This window comes from Cavia porcellus, unplaced genomic scaffold (assembly GCF_034190915.1).
Source record: "Cavia porcellus strain 051 isolate PalLab524CR breed Dunkin Hartley unplaced genomic scaffold, mCavPor4.1 scaffold_20, whole genome shotgun sequence".
In the NCBI taxonomy this organism is placed as follows: domain Eukaryota; kingdom Metazoa; phylum Chordata; class Mammalia; order Rodentia; family Caviidae; genus Cavia; species Cavia porcellus.
In genome coordinates, this window is record NW_026947503.1 from 32,282,026 (window position 1) to 32,305,080 (window position 23,055).

At 42.7% G+C, this 23,055-nt stretch overlaps 1 long non-coding RNA gene across 1 annotated transcript; it reads left to right on the plus strand.

Annotated features, from left to right (window-relative positions):
* The first annotated feature begins 15,850 nt into the window (after positions 1-15,850).
* On the plus strand, positions 15,851-22,344 carry LOC134471779 (uncharacterized). The gene is made up of 3 exons (XR_010041413.1): positions 15,851-17,378; positions 17,730-17,921; positions 19,432-22,344. It is a non-coding gene; the product is annotated as an uncharacterized LOC134471779 (long non-coding RNA).
* Positions 22,345-23,055: the final 711 nt, after the last annotated feature.

The window sequence follows — 23,055 nt, forward strand, 5'->3', positions numbered from 1 at the left end:
CTTGAAAGTATAAAGCCATATTTCTGTAGTCTTTTGAATAATTATCATTTTGGCAAACTCTGCCAGAACTGATCAAAATGCCGTTATTTTTACCGCACCATGAAGCTGAGAGCAAGCTCACATGGGGAGTGCACAGTGGCAGGGTGGGGCGGCTACCATTTGGGGTTGCTTACTGTAATTTCCTTATTGTTGTTATCTTAAGTCAAAGACCTCATCAAGAAAAAAGTCTTAGGGGCTGGGGATTTAGCTCAGCGGCATAAGCGCCTGCCTTACAAGCAGGCAGTCATGAGTTCGATCCCTGGTACCGATAAAAAGGAAAAAGACAAAAAAAAAAAAAAAAAGTAGATAATGGAATCTAAATCCTCTCAATGGGTACATGTAAATTACAATTTGCTAACCCCCTCCCCAACATGCACACAGTGCCCTCCTCCTATGTAGTCTATGTTCCTGAGTCCATCAGCACAAAAGGTGCTGCAGGGCTTTCTCTTTCCACCTCTTCTAGAGGGCAAATATTGGGCAAAATGCATGGACTTTTGTCTCCTTTCCTTGGCCTCAGGAGTCATCTTGTGCTTCTTCTGGGATGTATGTCCCCCACTTGGGAGACTCCTTCCCCCCTACTAAATGCCACGCTCCCGTGCTTTCCCTAAAGGCCTTATAGAATCCCTTAAAGATACCTTAAATCAAGAGGATCTGCCCATAGCCATAAAGTCCATATGAGAAAGATTCCATCAAGGGTCCTCAGGAGACCACCTGTCCCTCTCTCCCGTAGGACTAACTCTTCACCTGAGAGGTTCAAGGCTCCTGAGGGAAGCGTGGCAGACACAGCTACTGGGCAGCCTGTAGCAGGCCACACTACGCCCTGACCCTGCATCCCATGCACCAGCCTGGTCCTCAACAGCCGGGCACCTCAGACAAAAGCAGGGGAAGCAGAGGGAGGGGCTGCTGCTTCACCAGCTTCTTGAAGCAGAAATCTCATTTCCTGCCATAATTCTGAAGCAGGTGCTTGCTTGTGTTTTTAAGTATATCTTCAGTTGCTATTCTGGTAGTGTGAGTCGCAAGTTTTTTCCAAGGATCAACCTGCTATTTTTTCCTCTGGTGGAGGCACTGGGAGCAGCCAGTCCCACAGCTGGGTAGGAGAGGCCCCCCCTCTTCCAGTCCTCCGCAGACTCGTGGGGACACTCCGTAGACCAGAGCTGGGCAAGCCCCAGCAGAGCAGGGAGTAGTCCCTGAAGAAGTTACACAGCACTTGTGTTTTGGTTCCAATCCTGCAGTGAAGTGTGTTTCTGGGCCTACCCAGGAAAAGCAAAACAAAAACACTCCTTCTAGGGGGAGCCTGGCCCCTCAGGGCACTGGGAGTGGCTGGTAACAAACCCTAGGGAATCAAGAGCTTCGCACATGAAAATCTAAGGCTCAAATCCAGGCTCTGAAATCTGCAAGCACCCTGATACCAATAAATACAATTAAGAGGCCCAAGACCCCCCTGTGAGAATTTCAATTTTCATTTGAATGAAAACCTTTAAAATTAATATAAATTTATTCCATATCATATAAAGACTATGTCATAACTGTTTCTAGAGATTTGAGAACCAAATAACACCAATTTTACGAAACTAACTAGAGCTGGGTATGGTGGTTCATACCTGTGGTATCAGCTACCCAGGAAGCCATAGCAAGACCCCATCCTTGAAAGAAATAACAGTGGGGAAGAGAGAGGAAGCAGGGAAGGAAGGAAGAAGGGGACCCCACTCACACAGCCACACTGGTGTTCTGTCCAACTGAAATGTGGCCATGCCACCAACAGAGGAAAGGCGTGGAGAAAACATCCCACCCTACCCCGGGAGGCAACTCTGAGAACAATCTCAGCATTTGGGATCAGAAAACACTGATCAAGTAAGTGCACTAACTGGCATTTGGAGTTGGGGTTGTAGAAATTTTTGCTTATTTTATTTGCACACTGATTTTAATTTTATAAATAACTTCCTTTGGTTTGTTGTTGTTGGTTTTGCGGAGGGGAGCAAGGAGTTACAGTACAAGGGAGTGAGCCAGGTCCTTTGCACTGAGCTACATTCCCAAGTCCCACTCTTTTTTACTTTACAACCAGATTAACTAAGTTGTCCAGGCTGGCCTCACACTTGTGATCCTTTTCCCTTGACTTTTGCATTATACAAGAACTACTGAAGAATAAAGAGTTTAAATAATTTTATGTTAATTTATGTATTATTAAATATTGTTTATGTTTAACAAATCTGATAAGCAAAATAATTCAAGTCGGCCTACAAGGATCACACTACTCTTGGTTTCCTTCATTAGCAGAGGTTTGTACATGACTCAGGTTTAAATGTCACTGCTCTCGTCTTCGAATCAGATATGGAGCATCGTCAACAGCAAAGGTGAATGCTGAAAGAATTTGGAGAAGTCTTTTAGACTCATGTCTAACAAAGAGCGGGGCACTGGGGACTATTCATCACATGAATTTCTACCAGGAGCCGAGAGTAAGCAGACATAGGGGAGGGAAGGAAGGGGCAAAGGCCGTAGCTGGAGAAGGAACAGCCACCTGCCCGGGCTGCCGGCGAGGGGGCTGCTTGTTACGGTACCAGCATCACCACTCACACCGGCAATGTTAGTTTCGGCCACTTTGTGGGCCATAAATACAAAGTAAATGTCATATAAGTGCTATTGACTGATGAACAAGTAAAAATATTATTTGAATACACATGTGCACACGTGTGCCCGTGCACACACACACACATACACACACACACAGGTTTCTCCAGGGATCTGCTGCAGAGCCTCAGAGACCGCCAGCTGGTGAGCTCATCACCCCCGGGAGGGAAGAAATGGCTCCCTATGTGGCTTTTATCTGTTCCATGGCCTTAGCTCAGATGGATGAGAAGTGTCCCACTCACAAGCCTCCCTTGTCAGTGGACTGGAAGATCACAGGGGTTAGGACTGGCAGGAAGTCCAGGGGCACAGCTTTGTCTGGGTCACTCCTCACTCTTCGCAGGAGCCACAGTGTCCATAAGAACAGAACAGGAAATGCTGTAGTCCAAGAGACTTAGAGTCAAGAATGGTAAAATTCATGCAAGTCAGTGAACAAGCTCATAATGCAGCAAGGACTGTCCCTGCCACCTACGGTGGGGAACTTGACGGAGGAGCACCTCCAGTCAGCAGCCTCCTGGTGCCTCCATCACGGAGCCAGGATGTCAGCTACCAGGTCATCTTGGACAGAAACCTCAGGGATCTGGGCTCACGGCCCTCTAAGACAGGAACCTGCTGGAAGCTCCTCATGTGGAGGGAGTGGTTAGTGAAGGAATAAAACTTAAGAAACAGACCAAGATTCACTTAGAAATAAACAAAAAATGAAGCGCTAGGGAGCCACTTCCAAAGCCAGACACCTCAGCTTCCTGCCAACTCTGAGAGTGTTTGACCCCACCTCAAATGTAATTATTCGCTCGGGCAGTCATAAATGCGGTGGATTTTCTCACAGCTCTCAAGCTGGAAGTCCAAATCAAAGTGTCAGCCATTTTGGTTCCTCCTGAGGCCTCTCCTTGGCCTGTAAAAGGGCTACCATTTCACCATGTCTTCACTTGAGATTTTCTTTGTGCACAAGTATGCCTAGCATCTCATTCTCTTCTTACAGATAGACAGGTCCAGTAAGATTAGGGCAAAACCTTTATGAACTCATTTAACCTTAATTACATCTTCAAAGGCCTTATTTCAGATTCCATCACATTCTGAGGTATTGCGGATGAGGAGTTCGATATATGCATCCAAAGGTGGCACAATTTTTTTTCCAAATCCATCTTATTTCAAGGAAAAAAATTCAAAACACATTAAACAAGGGCAACAATGGTACATACACTGTATATTGTCATCTCTAAATTGTCTTCACCCAGAGCACAAGACATCTGCATTCAATTGTCCAAACAATACCAGCACAAATCTTTCTCTTCAGTGAACTCAGAGAAATCAGTAGTATAACTATCTTAACTAGTTTTTATATACATATACATATAAATATATACATATGTTATTTCTTTTAGCCTCTCACACTAATGAGACAACACAATGTTTACATGTGTGTGCCTTATTTTTTTTCACTAATGAGTATGGTCTCAAGTTGCATCCATTTACCTAGAAAAGTCTCCAGTTTATCCTTCTTTATGACTGAGTAGTACTCCATCATATAAAAATACCACATCTTTTTTTAACTATTCCTCGGTCAATGGGCATTTAGGTTGTTTCTAAGATCTGGCTCTTACAAGTTGTGCTGCTATAAACATGGGTGCACATATGTCTCAGCTATGATGTTTTTAATTCTTCTGGGAAGATCCCTGAAGGAGAATAGGTGGGTTGAATGGGACCTCTGATTCTAGTGTTTTGAGGAATCTCCATAATTTGAAGGGGCCACGGTTTAGTCCATAGCACCAATCAAGTGGCACTGAGTAAGGTGTGGAGCTCCAGGCTCCAGCTCCAGACTTGCATGGAGGTCAGGCTGCATCCCTACCTGCAACAGCAGCTTCACTCACAATTCCGAGAGACTGTCCTATAGTGTCAGGAATGGCCAAATCTCTCACCTTTCCTCAGCCTTGGGAAGGATGGGCTGACTCTGACCTTCAGGCTCTGTCTACAGGCTGTTAAACCAGCACTGAGCAGTCACCATATCCATCTCGATGAGAGTGGAACAAAGAACTACTTCTCACTGACCACAGTCTAGCTGAGCCGCAGTGGCCCTGTGCACTGGCCACTGATCCAAACTCTGCTCAGGGTGGCACAGGCCACCTCGGGTGCTCCTCTAGATTGTGTTTACTCAGAGTATTTGCAGTGCCCAGGCCTATCTAACCATACACCAGAACCTGGGTGCAGCATCACATGCTGGGTTCATGAGTCGCTTTCCCCAGACACTACAGACCCCAAGGAACTGTGGGATTCAGCTGTGCTAGCAGGGGCACTCCAGGCCTGCTCCAAGGGTCTTCAGCAAGTAGAGAATAATCAATAGTTCTGACCTACGCTTCCATTAATGACAGAGCAATTGATCCGCCAAGGACAACCAGAAATACTAGACTAAATATCATAATTATAGGTGGTTGCAGAGAGATAACTTGAGAGTGAGAACTAACTGGGCCTGGTTCTCCAGAAGGCAAATGGAGCCCAGGATTTGCTGATCACACAGAGCGTAGACAAGAGACTAAATACAGCTGCTGAAAGCTTCATAGGTTGCTGGGCCAGGCCTCATTACAACAATAGTATATAAATCAGCAAGTAGAATAAATGGAATTGACTTTTCCTAAGGCACTTGTGTTGTCTGAGAAGAGATAAAAGTAGTTATTTCTTCTAGATTTAATAACTCAGATATTTTGTGATGTAGCTAAGTTTGACTTCTAAAAATTGTTTTTCTAAATAATAATAACAACTACTAAGTTAAGAGAGGAAAAACTGAAATAATGTAAAAGGACTTGTGCCAGGGATGACACAGGCTATAATCCCAGCCACTTGGGAGGCTGAGGCAGGACACATTCAAGGCTACTCGGGACAACATGGTAAGACACTGTTTCTTTAAAAAGTAAAACAAAACTAAGTAAGAAAAGAAAAAAAGGGGGGGACACATATTAATTGGAACAAAGAGAAAGCAAATAAGAACATTTAAGTATATTATTATATTAAATGTAAGACAAAATGCTCCAATCAAAATAGGAAGATTGACTTGATTTTAAAAACTAAACCTAATTATAAGCTGCTTATAAAAAACACATTTTAAAAAATTCAGACTGGTAAAAGTTAAACTATGAGAAAGACATAATCAAAAATCTAAAGGAAGCTAGAAGAGATATATAGTATCAGAAAAATAGAATTCAAGGCAACAAGCATTACCATAAGCAAAGAAGTATTTTATAATAAAAAAAGGTTTTATTCACCAGAAGATCCAGCATATTTAAATTTGTATATACCTAATAACATCAACTCAATAAGGAAAATAAAAATTGATGGATCTAAAATTTTAAAAAAAGATAAATCCATAATTACAGTGAAGAGATGGTTACATATTCCTCCCAGGAAAGTTGGGGAAGATAAAAAATTGCCAGAAATTAAAATGGCATATGATTTGATGGAAGAAATTATCCCTGATAACCAGTACTAAGATAAATTTTACTAAAATATTGCACTTAAAAACAAAAGGAGAAAAATTATTTGAATATTCAATCCCCTCAAAAAAATTGTTTTGAATGTCAAAAAATTTTTTGATAGCAATATTTTATGTCATAAGAAAACAAGTAAAATATTTTCAGTACTTAAGAAGAGAAAAATGAAAATATATTAACTGTTCCATAAAAGAAGAACAGCAAGGCAAGGAGGCCATAGAGTGGGCACACACACACACACACACACACACACACACACACACGCACGCACACACACACACACACACACACACACACACCTGCTTAGCTGTTTCCGTAACCAAACTTGAGCATTAGTATGTCACTTTCCACTAAGAGAAATCTGTGATTCAGGGGAAAATGTCTCAGATAAGAATTCTGTAAGATCAAAAAGGGAGGGGGCCAAAGATTTAGCTGGCAAGCACAAGGTCATGAGTTCCATCCCCGGTACCACAACACACAAAAAAAGAATTCTACAAGATCAGGCTGAACTATGCTGCTATACCAGATGGGAAAGAAGCTATCAAAGACACAGGAACTATTTGTACTGCAACTACACAGATATAGGACAGTTTGAGAAATGAGAAACATTACTGCAATGGATGGAACATATCAAATATGTTTAAAGCCATTTGTTCATTATGATGCAAAAAATAAAATGCTAATTGGTCATCCTCAAAGACTTCTGAGAAGCCAGCTCTTTATTTTTATAACAAGTAAGTAAGGGAAAATAAATCACTTATCCAGCATTTTCTATCAAACTAGTTAGGCTCAGTAGTTTACTCAGTAGTACAGTTTATGCCCAGGATGTACTGGGTTCATTTGAAAAACAAAGCACAAAAAGAAAAGATATTTCTTTCTAGAAGTAGTTCAACAAATGTATAAGCATGGATAATAAAACTATAATATCATTGTTTTGCAGCCGCAAATGGGTTAATGTACTAGACATGGAACCCCAATATCTGCTACGTCTCGTAAAGAGAAAATTCCACTGTGTGCCTCCTGATGAAAACCAAAACAAACAACTCTTTATGAAGAGTAATGCCAGACAACAACAAAACCAACTTGATTCCAATTAAACCTCTAGATGCAATTAGCAATGTACAGAAAACACAGATATAATCAGCCAAATCTAGAATGCAAGAAACTGTACAGGACCTGGTTTTTAAAAAACAGAGAGGGAGGGCCGATGGGAGGGAGAGAGAAAGAGACAGAGAGAGAGAAAGGAAGGTGGGAGAGAGAAAGAGAGATTGGACAATTTATAAAAACAGTTAAACAAGAAAGAGTACAGAGTTTAGGTATCTCTACTTGGATGATAGTTATAAAAATGCAATTACCATAAAAGTCAAAGTTTCATTACTAGATTCTATTTGGGCAGGGTAGTGATGGCTGCAAAAATGTGCACCTTATAAAAACTAATTAGGTTATATATTAATGTGATTTTCTGAAGGTTGTTATATTTAAAAATAAAGTCTTTCCCTCCAATGTTGAGAAATGAGCCTAAGACTTTATACATGTCAAGTAAGAGCTCCATCGCCATACCATACCCTTTATATTCTCTCTTTCTTTTTTTTCCACTTGCCAGGCAGGTGCTTATGCTGCTGAGCTAAATCCCCAACCCCTTATACTCTTTCATTCTGAGAATACGTCTTGCTGAGTTGCCCAGGCTGGGCTCAAACTCATGGTCCTTTGCCTCGGCCTCCTGAGTAGCTGGAATTACAGTCATATGTTAAAACTAAAGCCTTAAAACTTAAAAACTTAAAAAGCTCTTTAAAAATCAAAGCTTTAAACATCGTTAACGAATTTGACCTAATCTTTACATATAAAATACTAAACTCAACAATCACAGAATACACATTTGTATTAAAGACACATAAATCACTTATAAAACTTTACCATAGTTGGGGTCATAGAGTAAATTGCAGCAGATTTCAAAAAATTGAAACAAGAGTGTATTCTTTTGCCACAGGTAATAATGAGGTTTTAATCTATAATAAATCTCTGTCTGGAAATTCATGAAGTTCTACTGATACTCAGATCAAATATAAAACCACAAGAGCTTAAAAATATGTAATAATAAATAATATGATAAATCTTTAAACTTGTGATGTATATTTAAACCAAGAACTGTAATTTGATCATCTAAGCATCCTTCTCAAAAAAAAGAACATATTTTTCCTACCTCCCAAAAAAGTAGGAAGAAACAGATAATGAGAAGTACTCATAAACTCATAAAATAACAAGCATAAAAAAGATCAATAGTACCAAAAATTGCTCCTTTACTTAAAAATTTAAACTAATAAGTTGCTAGAAAGACAAATTAAGAAAGAGTAAAGTCAAAAGAACCAGTCAGGAATGAAAAACCATCAGTATAGTGCCCAAGCATGTTCAAAAGATTAAGAAAATAGTGTTAAAAACAATGGGCATTAACACTGGAAAATCCTAACAAAAGCTGGTCCAAGACCTCTATGCATTAAACACAAACCCTAAAACACTACTTTAAAAAGAATAGATCTTAAAGCAACACTCTATCTCAAAAAAAAAAAAAAATTGCAGGCATCCAAAAAAGTACAAAATGTCCTATATCACATTTGACTCTTATTTTAAAATTTTGTTTTCTTTTTTTTCTCTTTAAAATAAAATGGATTTGAGAAAGAAAGAAAACAACATTTGACCTTGCCCAAATATTAACTAGTATTAACGATTTCACAATCATTACTCCAGAGTTAGTTCTCTGTGTACAAAATGTAATCAAAATACATGGTGAATGTTTAATATTTTTAAAATGTGGCACAGTAAGACACACTGCTGTTAATCCACTCAAGATAGTCCCCTCTCACTTTGAACACACTCATCCTATCATTCCTGTCATGTTCTGAAGCACTTCTGGACGTCCTCTTTTGTGTATGGTAAAAGTCCGGTGAGCACTGCTGCCACGCACCATTGCACAGAAAGACAGGCTCACAGAAACAAGACGGTATGTCATCACCACTTGTGCACTAGATCCAGCACCGTGTGGCTTCTGGCTCTTCCCCCAAGTAAAGTGACCACGCAGTGTAAATATCTTGCATCAGGTCAGGACATTGAGGCAGCCATAATGGAGCAACTAGATACTCACAAAAGAGGACTTCCCAAACTATTGAGAAAGTGACCAGCTCAAGGGATAAGTGTGTTTCAAGCCAGCAGAAGTACTGTGCTGTGAGTTGGATTAATGGCAATGTGTCTTACTAAAATAAAGTTTTTAAACTTTAAACTTTCACGATAGTTTATTATTATAGTTTAAAATATGCATTTTTCACACATGCAAACTAATGAATATTCCCCAGATTTGGGAGTTAATGCTGAATGAATTCATGTTAGAAATGTGTGAAAATGATTTTGGAAAACAAAGTTCAGAGCATCCCAGAGTTCAGGGTCCAGATCCCCCGCTGGCAGTGAGGCGTGGGTACCCCAATGGGTGATCAGGAGACTTAAGGGTTAGTTCTCAACCAAGAATAAGATGCAATTTTGGCTCTTTTTCTTGGCCTGTTTGCAACATTTTTGTGGTTCATTTTATAATAAATTGATTAAAATGTCTTTCAGTCCATTTAGAGAGATGGGCATTTGTGAACAGTATCTAAGAATTCCCAGCGAAAGTCTTCACTAGCCAAGGAATCTTCACCACTTTATGGGCCACAGGTGAAGGAGGGAGGGTCTCCGTACATCTGGGCTGAAAAGACTTGGGGGTCACAAAAAACAGCTGGCTTCACACCTAAGCACTGTGTGACCCCGGGGAAGCTGTTTCTACCTTTCTATGCCCCCATGTCGTCATAGGCTAGGTGATCGGATAATGTTCCTCGCCTTTCGTATCTCAGAGGCTGTGTCACCCTCAACCCTGCAGACATTCAAGTCAGTGTCTACTTTCCCCCACAGTCTGGGGGTGAGAAGGAGACAGACAGAGGCCCGGACAACATAGCAAGGAGGTGGAAAGGAGCAAAGCAAGCCACAGAAAAACTCTTAGGAAATGCACAGGAGCATGTGAGATTTCCCACTTGTCAAACGGGGCTTCTAAGCACCGTGTGAGCCAAGGCATGCCAAGATGCTGCTGTGGCCTTTACAGATGGACCCTGCACTGAATTTTATTTCCTGGGACAAGTCTAAACACTCCAGTGAAAGCCCAGCCTGTCTGGCTTGGCAGTGAATTCTGTGTGCTGACCCTGGAGCTGGCAGCCTGCTCACTGGGCCTCTCTTGCCCAGACTGATGTGTCCAGCTGTGATTGTTGTCTTGCATTCAGTCTGGGAGGAGGAAGGGCACGGTTAAGAAACTACCAAAGAACTGGGCTTGAGAGCAGTCTACTCAAGGCAGCCCCTCACATCCTTAGGACACACAGGCTGGCATCTTTTCTCTTCCCGTTTGTCCTTCCAGGGAAATCCAATTTAGAATGTGCGACTTGAGCTCTATCTGAGCCACGGCTAAGCCAAAGCTCTGGCCTCCCTGGCATTCTGCCTTTTGATCTCTACCCTGGATCTGAATCGCTCCTGCTAAGTTATGGGGAGACACAGGCAAAGTCAAGTGTGGAAAGCACTTTGTGAACTCAACCCTGGTGGGCCTTCTTAATCCCAGCTCTTCAGGTGATCTCTCGGGACCTCTAGACCACTGTGGCAAACACTTGAAAGGGGCAGCTCTGTGGGCAGATGGAAAGTTTGGCCTGAAGAAGTATTCTCTGCACTTCAAAAGAAACATTTACCCCATTACAAGTTTTCTGTCTTTCTTTTTTTCTTTCTTTCTTTCTGGAGATTGAAACCAGTCCCTGAAAATGCTAAGGAAGCATTCTTCTATTCCTTTCTCAGTTTTTCATTTTGAGAAAGGCTCTAATTAAGCTGCCCAGGCTGCTCTTGAACTCTAAACCTTCTGCCTCAGCTCGGAGTAGCTGGAATTACAGGCATTGCCATGCCCGCTATAAATTATTCTTAGTTCATTCTTCACCGAGGTCCCCTGCTTGGTAAGACCACCTTTATCACATGTGGCCAGGAATGTCCCATGGATAAATGCTCTAACTGTGTTGCTACTGAGCTTGTCTGGGGCCTCAGCTGGAAAATCCACCCAGAGCCTGCCACCTACCAATCATTTGATTGAGGTCTGTTGTGAGCTCAGTCTCTTCAAGTTTCCTGAGAGGTGGAGGGCAGAGAACCAGAACTTTGTGGTCAAGTAGAGTGTGGGTAACAAATCACTGTGTCCTTGGATAAGCCAGTTACTCAACAAGCTTCCAGGTTCTCATCTGTGCAACAGGGAAAAGATAATCCTCTCCTCACAGCAACCCTGTGAGGATTAAAAAACCCACACAAAGCATTGAACAATACATAGCACTCAGGAATCTTCAAAAAGTATTAGCTATCACACTCAGGGGACAAAAAGGACAATACATAAAGTCAAACTTTCCTCAGGGAAGCAGAGGCAGAAAAGCCCTCGGAGGCCTTTTTGTGAGCTTTGCTCCCTGAAATGGAATCCACGTGAATTATAGTTTTCCTCAGCTGAGAAAGCAAGCTAGGGGGCCTTTGGCCCAGGTCGCAGGCTCAGAAGGCTTGGACTTCAGCTGACACACAGTGGTGAGTCATACAGAGGAGCTAACAGATCTTGTCCCAAAGGTCAGCCATAACTGAAATCACTCACCCACACAGCTCCAGCTGCCGGTGGCTGCGGCTCCAATGCAGGAACCTCAGCCTGATCTAGCAGAATCCTGTCCACACACTGAGATATTATTCCAAGCCTCCCACTGTACTTCACGAAGTGTGGGCCCAACCACAGCCACCTGCCCCGGCGTTATTCAGTGTTCCAGCTTATTTATGAGAGACTGGGAGTTCATTTCAAAGTGTCAGCTGATCCTCAGTGGCTAGTGGGCCCTTCTACACCCAACATCTTCACAGAGGTTATCCTTCTGTGCCTGGCGGGGGAAAGGGGGTACTCTGCACTCCAGGAACAACCATCACGGTGTCTGTGGTGAGGAGCTACTGCGTCATTAAGTCAACCAAAAGTGCTGGGGAGCTGGGAAGATCTCTTGCTCCTCTCTCAGGCTGAGGCAAGATTAGCTGAAAGACCCAGAGTGGCTCTTCATCTCTCCTCTGTAGGTTTTGCCTATCCCTGGTGTTGAGAGACAATGGTGGAAACTGGTGCCATATGACAGCCTGGGCTGGACAGCAGTGCAGTGATTGCTGGAGAAATGAAGATGATGTGGAAGAAGCCAATTCACCCTTCCCGTGAGCCAGCAGCAGCCATGTGGGGCCAGGAAGAGAAACAAGAAGCCAATCTGCCAATCCCATGAGCCAGCCCACTCCCATAAGCAACTGGTTGATTTGGAGGATCACAGGCTGAGTTGATAGCAACTGAGGTACCAAAAAAACTTAATTCTGGTATTGTTTGATTGATTTTGCAGGCCTAAAGCCAGTAGTCTGAGCACCTATTTAGAGGATAACAATATGTAATATAGCAACTATGGGGGATTTCCTTCTGTTTTGTTTTTGAAATCCAGTATTGTTCTGTTTTATTTTGTTCCACTTTGTTCTTTTGTTTTCTTCAATGTGCTGTTTTGATTCATTTTATTCTGTTCTGTTTTGTCTGATTTTTATTATGTCTGATATGGGCAGTAATTTTGAAGATAACAAGAGGCATTATGGTTACCATTGTTGATTTCCTAGTACCCTGATTTGAAATGCTGTATCACTTTCACAGTTTTGTTTTGATTGGCTTTATTCTCTTTTATTTTGTTTGATTTTATTGCCTTTAAAATAAAATTTTGAAAAACATTAAAGATGATGCGGCTTCTCTCCCTATGAAGACATGGAAAGAAACTCAGAAAATGGGGGAAGAAATGAGACTGTGCATAGCTTTTCTCACTGAGGAAAATGCACAGTTCCCTTTCCTGCTTGGGTCACTCTTGAGAGTGCAGTGATTATTGGCACTTCTTCCTTTGGACTGCCCTGTCCAGCATGGTAACCACCAGCCACACATGGCTAATGAATGCATGATGTGCTGTGGGACACACAGTGAATTTTCAAACCTGGGCATGAAAACCTAATGTAAAATGTCCTCTTAATATTTTCTTGTTGATTATACACTGAACCAAAAATGTTTATATACTGCACTATATAAAATGTATTATTAAGTCTAGTTCATTTATTTTTAAATGTTTTAATTTGGCTATTAGAAAATTTAAAATTATACCTGAGACTCTTTCAGTGTGACCTAAAGACACAGCTAAATCCATGGAGTGAAATTATAACATTTTAATATGTTACAAAAATACACTGCTATTCCCCCACCTTCTTCCCAAGGACCTAGAGTCAATAACAAAAAGTGTTTAGCCAGACACAATTCATACCCATATTATACATTATGAAACTGAGGCCCAGAGAGAAGTGACCACCTGGTTTGTAGTTACCCTTGTGTTGTACTCAGAGGTTGTACAGAAAACAGTTAGAATCAGGACATGGAGTTTATAATATTGTTTTATGATGATCACCCAAAGTAAACACAAGAAAATGCAGGAAATCTATCCACAACACCAAAGACAGAATATTTAGTCAAGGGTCTAAATCCCACAACAATGTCCTACATGAGTCCAGATGAAAACCCAGAGCTCATGACAGTGCCTCTCACAAGTCCAACTGGAGGTCCAGAACCCACAAGAAAGACTCACACCAGTCTCTTATAGATCCATGCCAGGAAGGCCCAAAGGTCAGTGGTGGAAGCCAGAAAGTTCCTGCCAGCAGGGTGAAGGAGCTGTGTTGGTGGGATGAGGGTTCTACGCTGGAGCCAAGAAACTACACTCATAACAAAGACCAGAGATGTCCTGAAAATCACCACAGCCATCCTCAGTGACACGGAGGCCCCAGTCTCCTCTCATGACAAGCACAGTCGGGTACATGCCAGGAAGCAGCATGACGAGTTCATCCTGGAGACAAAGCGACACACATCTTCCCCCTCTGGAGCCAGGAAGCAATGCTTGAGGTGAGGATCAGAGCTTCTCCAGGAGAACCAACAGCTCAAACAGCAACATGTAGGAGAACCCACAGTGCCTTGACACATCTCAATGCCACAGCTTCTCCTCCACATCTCTATTTATGCTGGCAACTTTCCTCAGGTGGAACATCTACGCTCAGCGCCATGCTGATGTAATCCAGCTAGCGTTAAATTGACCACCAATACTTAATCCATAACACCTTATGTTGCTGCAGAGACTTAAAAGATTATTTCACACTCTTCTGGAAAAACACTAAGAAAGATCAGTGTCATTCCTCCAGAAAAGCTTTCGTAGCTCCATGCCTCAGAATGAAATATCTCAGCATCATTTAGCCACAAGACAGCTGGGCAGCAGCAAGATGAGGGTGTAGTCATTTCCTGCTGCCAGCAGACAGGGCTGGGCGCGAGCCAGCACTCAGCACATGGCCCTGCAGAGGTCTGGGTCTGGGGTCACCCAGAGACCTATTTGGATTGGCCTGCAGCACTGGACCATTTCTCAAATCATATGCCAATATTTAAACATTGGGAAACATCAGTAAAAATATGAGTTTCCGGTTTCCCTGGAAATAATTAGATCGGGTGACATGAGGCTTGTTTTCCTGCCTGGCAGTGGCCTGCTGGACTCAGCTGCTGCCTGCTGAGTGAGGTATCACCCTCATGCCCTATGCCACACCCCTCAAAGAGGCCCTGTGGGGCACTGGACAGCTGCAATCAACTTGGTCTCCAGTTTTTCTTACAGGGAAGTTAAGGAAAATGAAGTATTTTTCATACATATCTGCTCAGAAAGAAAAAGAAAAGAAAACCACACCAAAAAACAAGGTCTGTGGAGAAAGAAATTAGGAGAACAACATTCACAATAGCTTCCAGAAAAATTGAATACTTACAACCTAACCTAACCAAGGAAGTGAAAGGTTCCAAATGAAAACAATAGTGCTCTGAAAAAGGCGCTCCAAGGGGACATGAGAAAGTGGAAAGATATCCTCTGTCACTGCACAGGCACTTTTGAATGGTCAAGATGGCCACACTACAAAAAATGGCCATACTACATATAAATCAAAATACCAACAACATTCCTCACAGAACTAGAAAAAACAACTCTGAAATGTACATGGGATCAGAATAGCAAAAGCAATCCTGGGCAACAAAAACAAAGCAGGGGGCATCACAGTCCTGAACTTCAAGTTATATTACAAAGCTATAGTGATTAAAAAACAAAAAAAAAACAGTGTGCTACTGGCATAAGAACAGACATGTGGATCAGAGGTAGCAGAAACCAACCTAAGCACACTAACGTCTTCTGATCTTCGACAAAGGGCCAAAAGCACACACCAGAGGAAAGATAGCCTCGTACACAAATGGTACTAAAACTGGTTACACACAGGGAGAAGATTTAATCTAGGCCCATATGTAGTACCACACATCAAAATAAAATGGACCAAAGACCTAGCTAAGAAAACAGAAACCCTTAATCTGCTGGAAGATAAAATAGGTAAAACTCTTGAAGACACAAGTAAGGACTTTCTGAATGGAACCTGTTACAAAAGAAATAGCATCAAGAATCAGCAGATAGGATTATATAAAATTAAAAAACTTCTGCACAGCAAAGGAAACAAGTAACAGAATGAACAGACAACCTAGAGAACAGGAAATAATTTGGCAACTGCTCCTCTGTCACAGTACTAATATCTAGAATACATAAGGAACTCAAAAAATGAGACTGCTACCAAATAAAAGACTCAGTTAATAATTGCATAGCTGAAATGAACAGACACTGTTCAGAAGCAGAAACACAAACGGCCAATAAACACATGAAAAAATGTTCAACATCTCTGGCCATTAGAGAAATGCAAATTAAACAACACTGAGATTTCATCAAGGACAAGTAATAGCTCAAGAGGGACACGCACCCTGGGGCTTCTCCAGACCCCTCAAGACAGAAAATAAAAGGACACAATTCAGACTAAACTGCCAAAGGATGAACAGTCCCAGAGATGAGTGGCCTCCAGTGAAAAACATTCTGCTAGATGTTTTGATACTTTTCCTTGTCAGCCAGCTCTGTACTTGACACCGTGATAGCCTGGGCCACAGGATGCATAAGGGGCCACAGCCTGTCCTGTGGAGTGGGCTCAACGGCCAGAACCTAGCATCCCTGAGAGCCAAGAGCACCCCTTTCCTTCCCTCCCCATTGAAAGATCTGCAAGAGTGGTTCATAGTTTGACTCTGTCTCTGTCTTTGCAGTACTAGAGGTTGAACCCAGGACTCTAACACTGAGCTATATTCCCCCACCCTCTTTTTTCTGAGACAAGGTCTCATTAAACTGCTAAATTGTTCAGACAGAGCTCAAATTTACAGTCCTCCTGCCTCAGGCACCCAGAGTGCTAAGATTACAGTCTTGTGCCACCACTCCCAGTCTGCAAGCTCTTAATTGTCAGGAAGCTGGGGGATGATGGGTTCTTGCATCCAAATGAGCAGGCAGGACCAGACAGAGGGGAAGGACAGCTTGTTAGCGATGGAGAAGGAGAAGCACAGGTCCATAGATGTCAGAATGGGACAAGCCAGAAGAGCAAGACCTCTGCCCTGAATTTCCCTGCTGAGCGAGACTCTGTCTATGACCAGATTCTGAGAACACGGGGTCCTGGCTTAGCCCCCGTGCAAGACAGAGGGTCGTGTGGAAATAAAAGTCAGTCGTCAGGAGTCCGGCAACACCTGGGTAGCTCCGGCTCTGCAGGATCTGGGTATGAGGGTTTTACCTCCCCTCGGGGTGTCACAGGGCCAACCCTTGGGGAACCACCGTGGGTGACTCACAGAGGAGAAAGCTCATCCTCGGGGTACCCCGGCCCTGGGCCTTGTCTGTCTAGAGCGGAAGGGAACCAGGAGCCGCAGCAGACCGAGCCTCCCGCGCCCTGGGCGGGACAATGGCGACACCCAGTGGTGGCCGCAGGAAGGCGGAGAAGGGCCTTCGGAGCCCGAGCTGCTCTCTTGCGTCGCCTCCGCCGGCCCAGCTCTTAGCCTGGCTTCCGCGAGGACGGCGCCCCTGGCCCTGGGTTGCTCTTGGCGCTGCCACCTAACGGACATTTCATGTCCACAGTGGGCTACCCGGTTCCTTCCCTGCTCCCCCCACCCCGAGATCGAGTGGCTGCCTCTTTCGTGGTCCCGGAGATGCAACGCGTCTTCCACTTTGGTCTCACCCTGGGATACGTCTCCTGGTTACCCTGCCTCTCCCGGTAAATATCGCTCTTGCAGTCCTGTCTCCGGGCTCCTGGGAAAAGGGGCTCCCTGGGAACTGACGTCACTTCTGCCACAAAGGATCAGAGGAGCTCCGGAGCCAGGGCCACACCTGAGACTAGAGGAGCGCCCCAGCCCCAGGACCCAAAATAGTCCCACTGCGTGAAGTGTGGTATCAGGCCCATCCATTCAAAGCCAGGGCCACCCTACACATTCTACTTAATGGAAAAGCGCAGTCTGTCCATTAGGACTGCACTTTCTTATGCTTTCCTAGGCACTGGGCACATTGTTAAGAAAGTTGCATTCATTTTTCTCACACCAAATCTGAGATGATTGTTTGTATTTTGCAGATAAAGAAAACGCATTTGTAAGATGTTAAATAAGTTGTCAAAGGGTCAACAGTGAGTCACAGACTGTGGTGTGACATTGGGCTGACAAGCACTGGGACCTGCTAACCAGGACTGTGCACTGCCAGGCGTTTGCCAGTTACTGACTCGTGAAACATGAAAAATGTGATTGTGGAAGCAGTGTTTTCACTCCAGGTAAGACAGTTTGCCACTTTGTGCCACCTCTTGTTTGAGCGGTACTTTGGTTGGTCCTCAGTGTATCAAAGAAGGGCACCAGAGTCTAAAACCAGTCAAAAGCAACATCCATCTGCTCTAGTTCTGCCCCAGCGTGTTTCCAAGACTTGCTCTGATCCTGCCCTCTGTCCTTGGCCTGCCCTGCCTGAGGAGGTGCCGCGTTCCTAGTGCATCCCTGTAAAAACTGCACAGTGTGGTTTGGCCTGGCCTGATACTAACTTTTTAGACAGCAACCTGCCACATTAACCATGTCCAGTTCCTCATGTGCAGCCAGGGTCTCAGCAGAGTCACCTAAAGCCCCAGCATGGAGCCTGGCACAGTGCGCAGACACTGTATGTCTGAAGGATGAATGAATGTTGTTTTCATTATTTGGGGCAGCCATAACGTGGCTTACACAACAGAAGTTTCTTCTTTCACACTTGGAGAGGTCAGAAATCTAAAGTCAGGTGAGGGCTCAGCAGGGGAGATGCCTTCCTTGCTCTCTCCAAGCCATGGATGCTGGTGGTCGTGGTCCTTGATGTTCCTTGGGACCTGACTTGCAGCTTGCATCTTGACCCTGTGTCAGCCAGCTGTCTTTCTCCTTTCCTATAAGGACATTAGTCGTCCTGTACAGAGCCCACCTCAATGACTTCATCTTGACTTGATTACATCTACAACGACTCTGTTCTCACATAATGTCACATCACAGGCACCGGAGGTTAGAATGTCAACTTATCTTTTGTAGAGGCACAGTTCAACCCATAACAACCACAAAGGGCAGCTTGCTTGTGGACTGACTTTCACTTAAAGAGAGAGCTGTCAGGGCTCGGTTCATCACAGGAAGGTCAGTAGTGTTTACTGGATGATGTAGCTTAACACAGTTCAGAGATGGACTTGTTTCTCCTGTGACTCCTTTTCTTTTTTATTGGCCTATCAGTGATGCTTTGCAGTCACCATAATGATCGTGTTTACTCTAAGCTTAAGTGCCTATGTTTCTTTCTTTCTTATCAGTTATAAAATGGAATATTTACTTGGAATATAGCCTCTCTCTCTGGGCAGTGGCAAGGACATTCTACTGTCAAAATGAGTCAAGCTGACCTTGCAGTTTTACTGAAGCTCACACTCCTCTGTTAAGCCTCATCACAGTCCAGCCCCAACTCCCCTTCCTGACTGCTCCTCCATTCTTAAATTCCTGGAGCACCCCAGTGGCAGTTTGTCCTTCCCTGACACACTCACAAGCTTCCATCCCTGTGTCTTTGCTGTATCCTTTCTGGAAGCCTCTTCCCATATCCAGCATCTCCTTTTGAAATTCTTGCTAATCTTAAAGATTAGCCCCCGTTCAAAGGCAGTCTCTCCCAGAAAGTCTCCCCTGACCCCACCTTATCTCCCAGAAGGTTGGTGACCCTGGATAACCACTGGTAAACCACTCCCCACAGGCTACTTTGGTCAGAACGGTTTTCTTTCCTCCTCCTCACTTCCCTCACTAATCCAGAATGAAGAGATGTCTGGAGGCCCTCATGGAAGATACAATTGAGGGTGCAGGTGCTGTTTCCTTGGAAGAGATGACAGAGAGTCACGTGCTCCACGTGGCCTTCAGCTGCCCAGATTCTGTCAGGCTACAAGCTCCTTGTGGACACTATTCCTGGCTTCCTTGGCAGTCCATTACACACACATCTGTGCCTGGCATAAGCCGTGCTCAAACTCAACCTCCTGTTCAATGTAGGAGTCATCTCCTCTACCAGGTGACACAGGAGGCAGAATTCTAAGATGGCCTGAGGACTTCCTGCAGCCAGGGACATATGCCCAGAACAATCCCAGGACTGTGAAAGGATCTTGCCCAGTGCTAAGCTATGCAGTATGACAGATTGACTGAAAATAGGAAGATGACTTGGGTGAGCCTGACCTGACTCCAAGAACCCTCCAAAAGCAACTACAAAGAACTTTAAAGTGAGACATCTGACAAAGAAGTGCCCAGTGGCCAAGCTGGAGGGAGCCACATGGTAAGGACCTCGGAGTGGCCTCTAGAAGCTAAAAGGAGCCAGACCCTACTGACTAAGGAGCTAAGTGCCTCCAGCAAGACAACTGGACGCAGTTTCACAACTAACAGGAAATGAAATCTGCTGACAATTCAAATGGATCTCTACCTGGTCAAGCCATCAGACATACCTACAGCTGGCTGGACTCCTGACCATGGGAACGGTGAGCGAGTGAGTGGAGTTATTTTAATTTGCTCTGCCTATGAAAAGTATTCTATTAGCAATGGGAAATGGGCAATGCAAACTGTGTGAAATTAGGGATGTGTCAGAAGTCACTTACAACAGATTCTGGCTATTAACATATTTCAGCAAACACTGGGACTGATTTTTATTTATATTTTCCATTTAATGTATGGACATTATTTGAGACACACAAAGTTACATGGAAATAAGACTAAACAAACTGTTTCAATAAATGTAAAATAAAAATTATAAATGAAAAGACAGCATTGTTATAGTCCACCAGACCATATATTCTCTTCTCAGTAGTATGTGGTGCATATTATTATGAATGGTATCTTGTATCTGATAATCTGATGTATCTGATTTCATTAGTGTTAGCAGAAAGTGAACTTTATATGTGTATAAATGTATTGATACTAAATCCATTGAGAAAAAGACTAGATAGAAGCATATAAGCCACCTATGAAGAATTACCTTTGGTCTGACAGATGAACAGTAAAGAGGACTTTGCCACTGTACTTTGTGTCTCTGAGTCTTTACAACAATGCACACTACTCTATGAATTTAAAATATATATAACATATATTAGTATACATTATCATATAGTATCACCATATGTTAAGTAGTACATAAATTATAAAGCTATGGGAATATAACCCTATTTGGTGGACAGATCAATGGAACTGACTAGAAAGCTCAGAAATAGCTCAAATACAAGTAGGAATTTAAAAATTTTATACTATTTGTAGTGCTGGGGATAGAATCTAGGTCTTTGAACTTGCTAAGCAAGCTCTGCTACTGAGCTATATCGCCAGTTGTTTTGAAACAGGTCTCACTAAGTTGCCCAGGCTGGGCTCAAACAAAATAGCCAACACCCACAATTTAATGGAGGACAAAGTTACCTTGGCTCACGGTTTCAATCCTGGTTGCCTGGCTTTAAGGCAGAAACAGGATGGCAGAGGAGTGTGGTGAAGGGAAAGGTATTCAAGCCATAGCAGGCAGAAAGGAAAGAGAGGGAGGAGCAGGGAACAGGAATGTACCCTTCCAGGTCAGGTCCTCAGTGACCCACCTCAAACTAGACCCTACCTCCTAAGAGTACATTCAACTACAGAACTCGTCACTGGGGTTTCATGCCCCTACAGTTCAATCACTTTCCACGTGCATGAGAATTTGGGGGACACTTTATTATATATATTTGTTTGTTTGTTTGTTTTGTTTTGGTACCAGGGATCGAACCCACAACCGTGTGCTTGCAAAGCAGGCACTTATGCCACTGAGCTAAATCTCCAGCTTTAATATATTTTTTAAACTTTTTTTGTTTTTTATGTTTTGTTTTATCTTTTTGAGACAAGGTCTGTCCTCAGGCTGGCCTTAGGCTCACTTTATAGCCCAGGCTGGTCTTGAACTTGCAACAATCTGCCTGCCTCAGCTTCCCAAGTGCTAAGATTATAGGAGTGTACCACCAAGCCCAGCTTTTTAAAACTTTTTATTAGTATATATTTGTCACACATATGGATCACATTCATTATAGGGAATTTGCACCTGTATATATCCTAATCTTTTTTTCTACTCCCCTTCCCTACCATCAATCCTTCTCCTTTCCATTTATACAAACTTTGTTTCCATTTTTCTCTTTCAAGTCTCTCTGCATTTTCCTTCCCTTCCCTTCCTTCTCTCTGCTTTTTGTTCCCCTACCCATTTGAACATGCTGTTCCTACTTCAGCTTGAGGGATATTTTAGATCTAAATCATAACAACCACCATTTGGTGCAACTTTCCGCCATTAAATTGCTTTTGTCTTTGTCAAAAGTCTGCTGGGTATTTATGTGAGTTCTCCATTCTGTTTCACTGACCTATATCTATTTCTGACAGTAGCAAGTCTTCATTATGGTAGTTATGTAATATCTTAAAACCAAGTAAACTGATTACCCCAACTTTACTGTTTTTCAAAATTGTCTTAGCTATTCTGGTTTATCTTTACACATAAGTTTTAGTATAACCTTGTCTGTATTCAAAATTTTTCTGCAGAGACTTTGTTATGAATTGCATTAGGCCTATCAATTTTCATAAAATTTAGGGAAAACTGACATCATTACTGCATTGTGTTCCAATTCATGAACATGGTATGTTTCTCCATTAAATCTAGATCTTCAGTTCACCCACACTGTAGTTTTCAGCGTGTAACTCCAACAGATGTATGCTTAAGTGACTATAAATGGAATTGTATTTTTGTATCATGTTCACTTCTAATAAATTACAATTAATTTTTGTATGTAGAGCTTATATCCTATGATTTTGCTGGATTCCCTTATTAGTTACAGGACTTTTCTATATAGATAATCGTGTCATCTTCAAATAGGAACCACTTGTATTTCTTTGAAATTTTCATGCTTTTACTTTGTTTACTGCAGTACAGCCTTACCACATTGGCTAGAACGTTCAGCACTTGAACTAGAAGAGCTGGAGCTTTCAGAGTGATCAAGACATCTCTCCTTGACTTGTTCTGGACCTGAAGTGGAAAGTATTCAGTTTTGTGCCATTAAGTACAATGTTAGTTTTAGGATTTTTTAATAGGTGCTCTTTATGAAGCTGAGGTAATTTTTCTATAGTCACACTTTTATGAGTTTTTTTAAATCAAGCGTGGGCACTGAATTTTGTCACATGCTTTTTTCTGCACCAATTGTAAGATCTTTTTAAACCCAGTACTATGTTGGATTAGGCTGATTCCCAAATATTGAACCAGTCTGGAATTCCTGCAATAAACCTCACTTGATCCTGGTGTATCCTTCTTTTTTTCTTTTCTTTTTTCCTTTTTTCCCAATCTATTTTATTTCAAAGAGAAAAAAAATTAAAAAATTTCAAAACACAACAACCAGGGAACAACAATGGTCTTCTTTT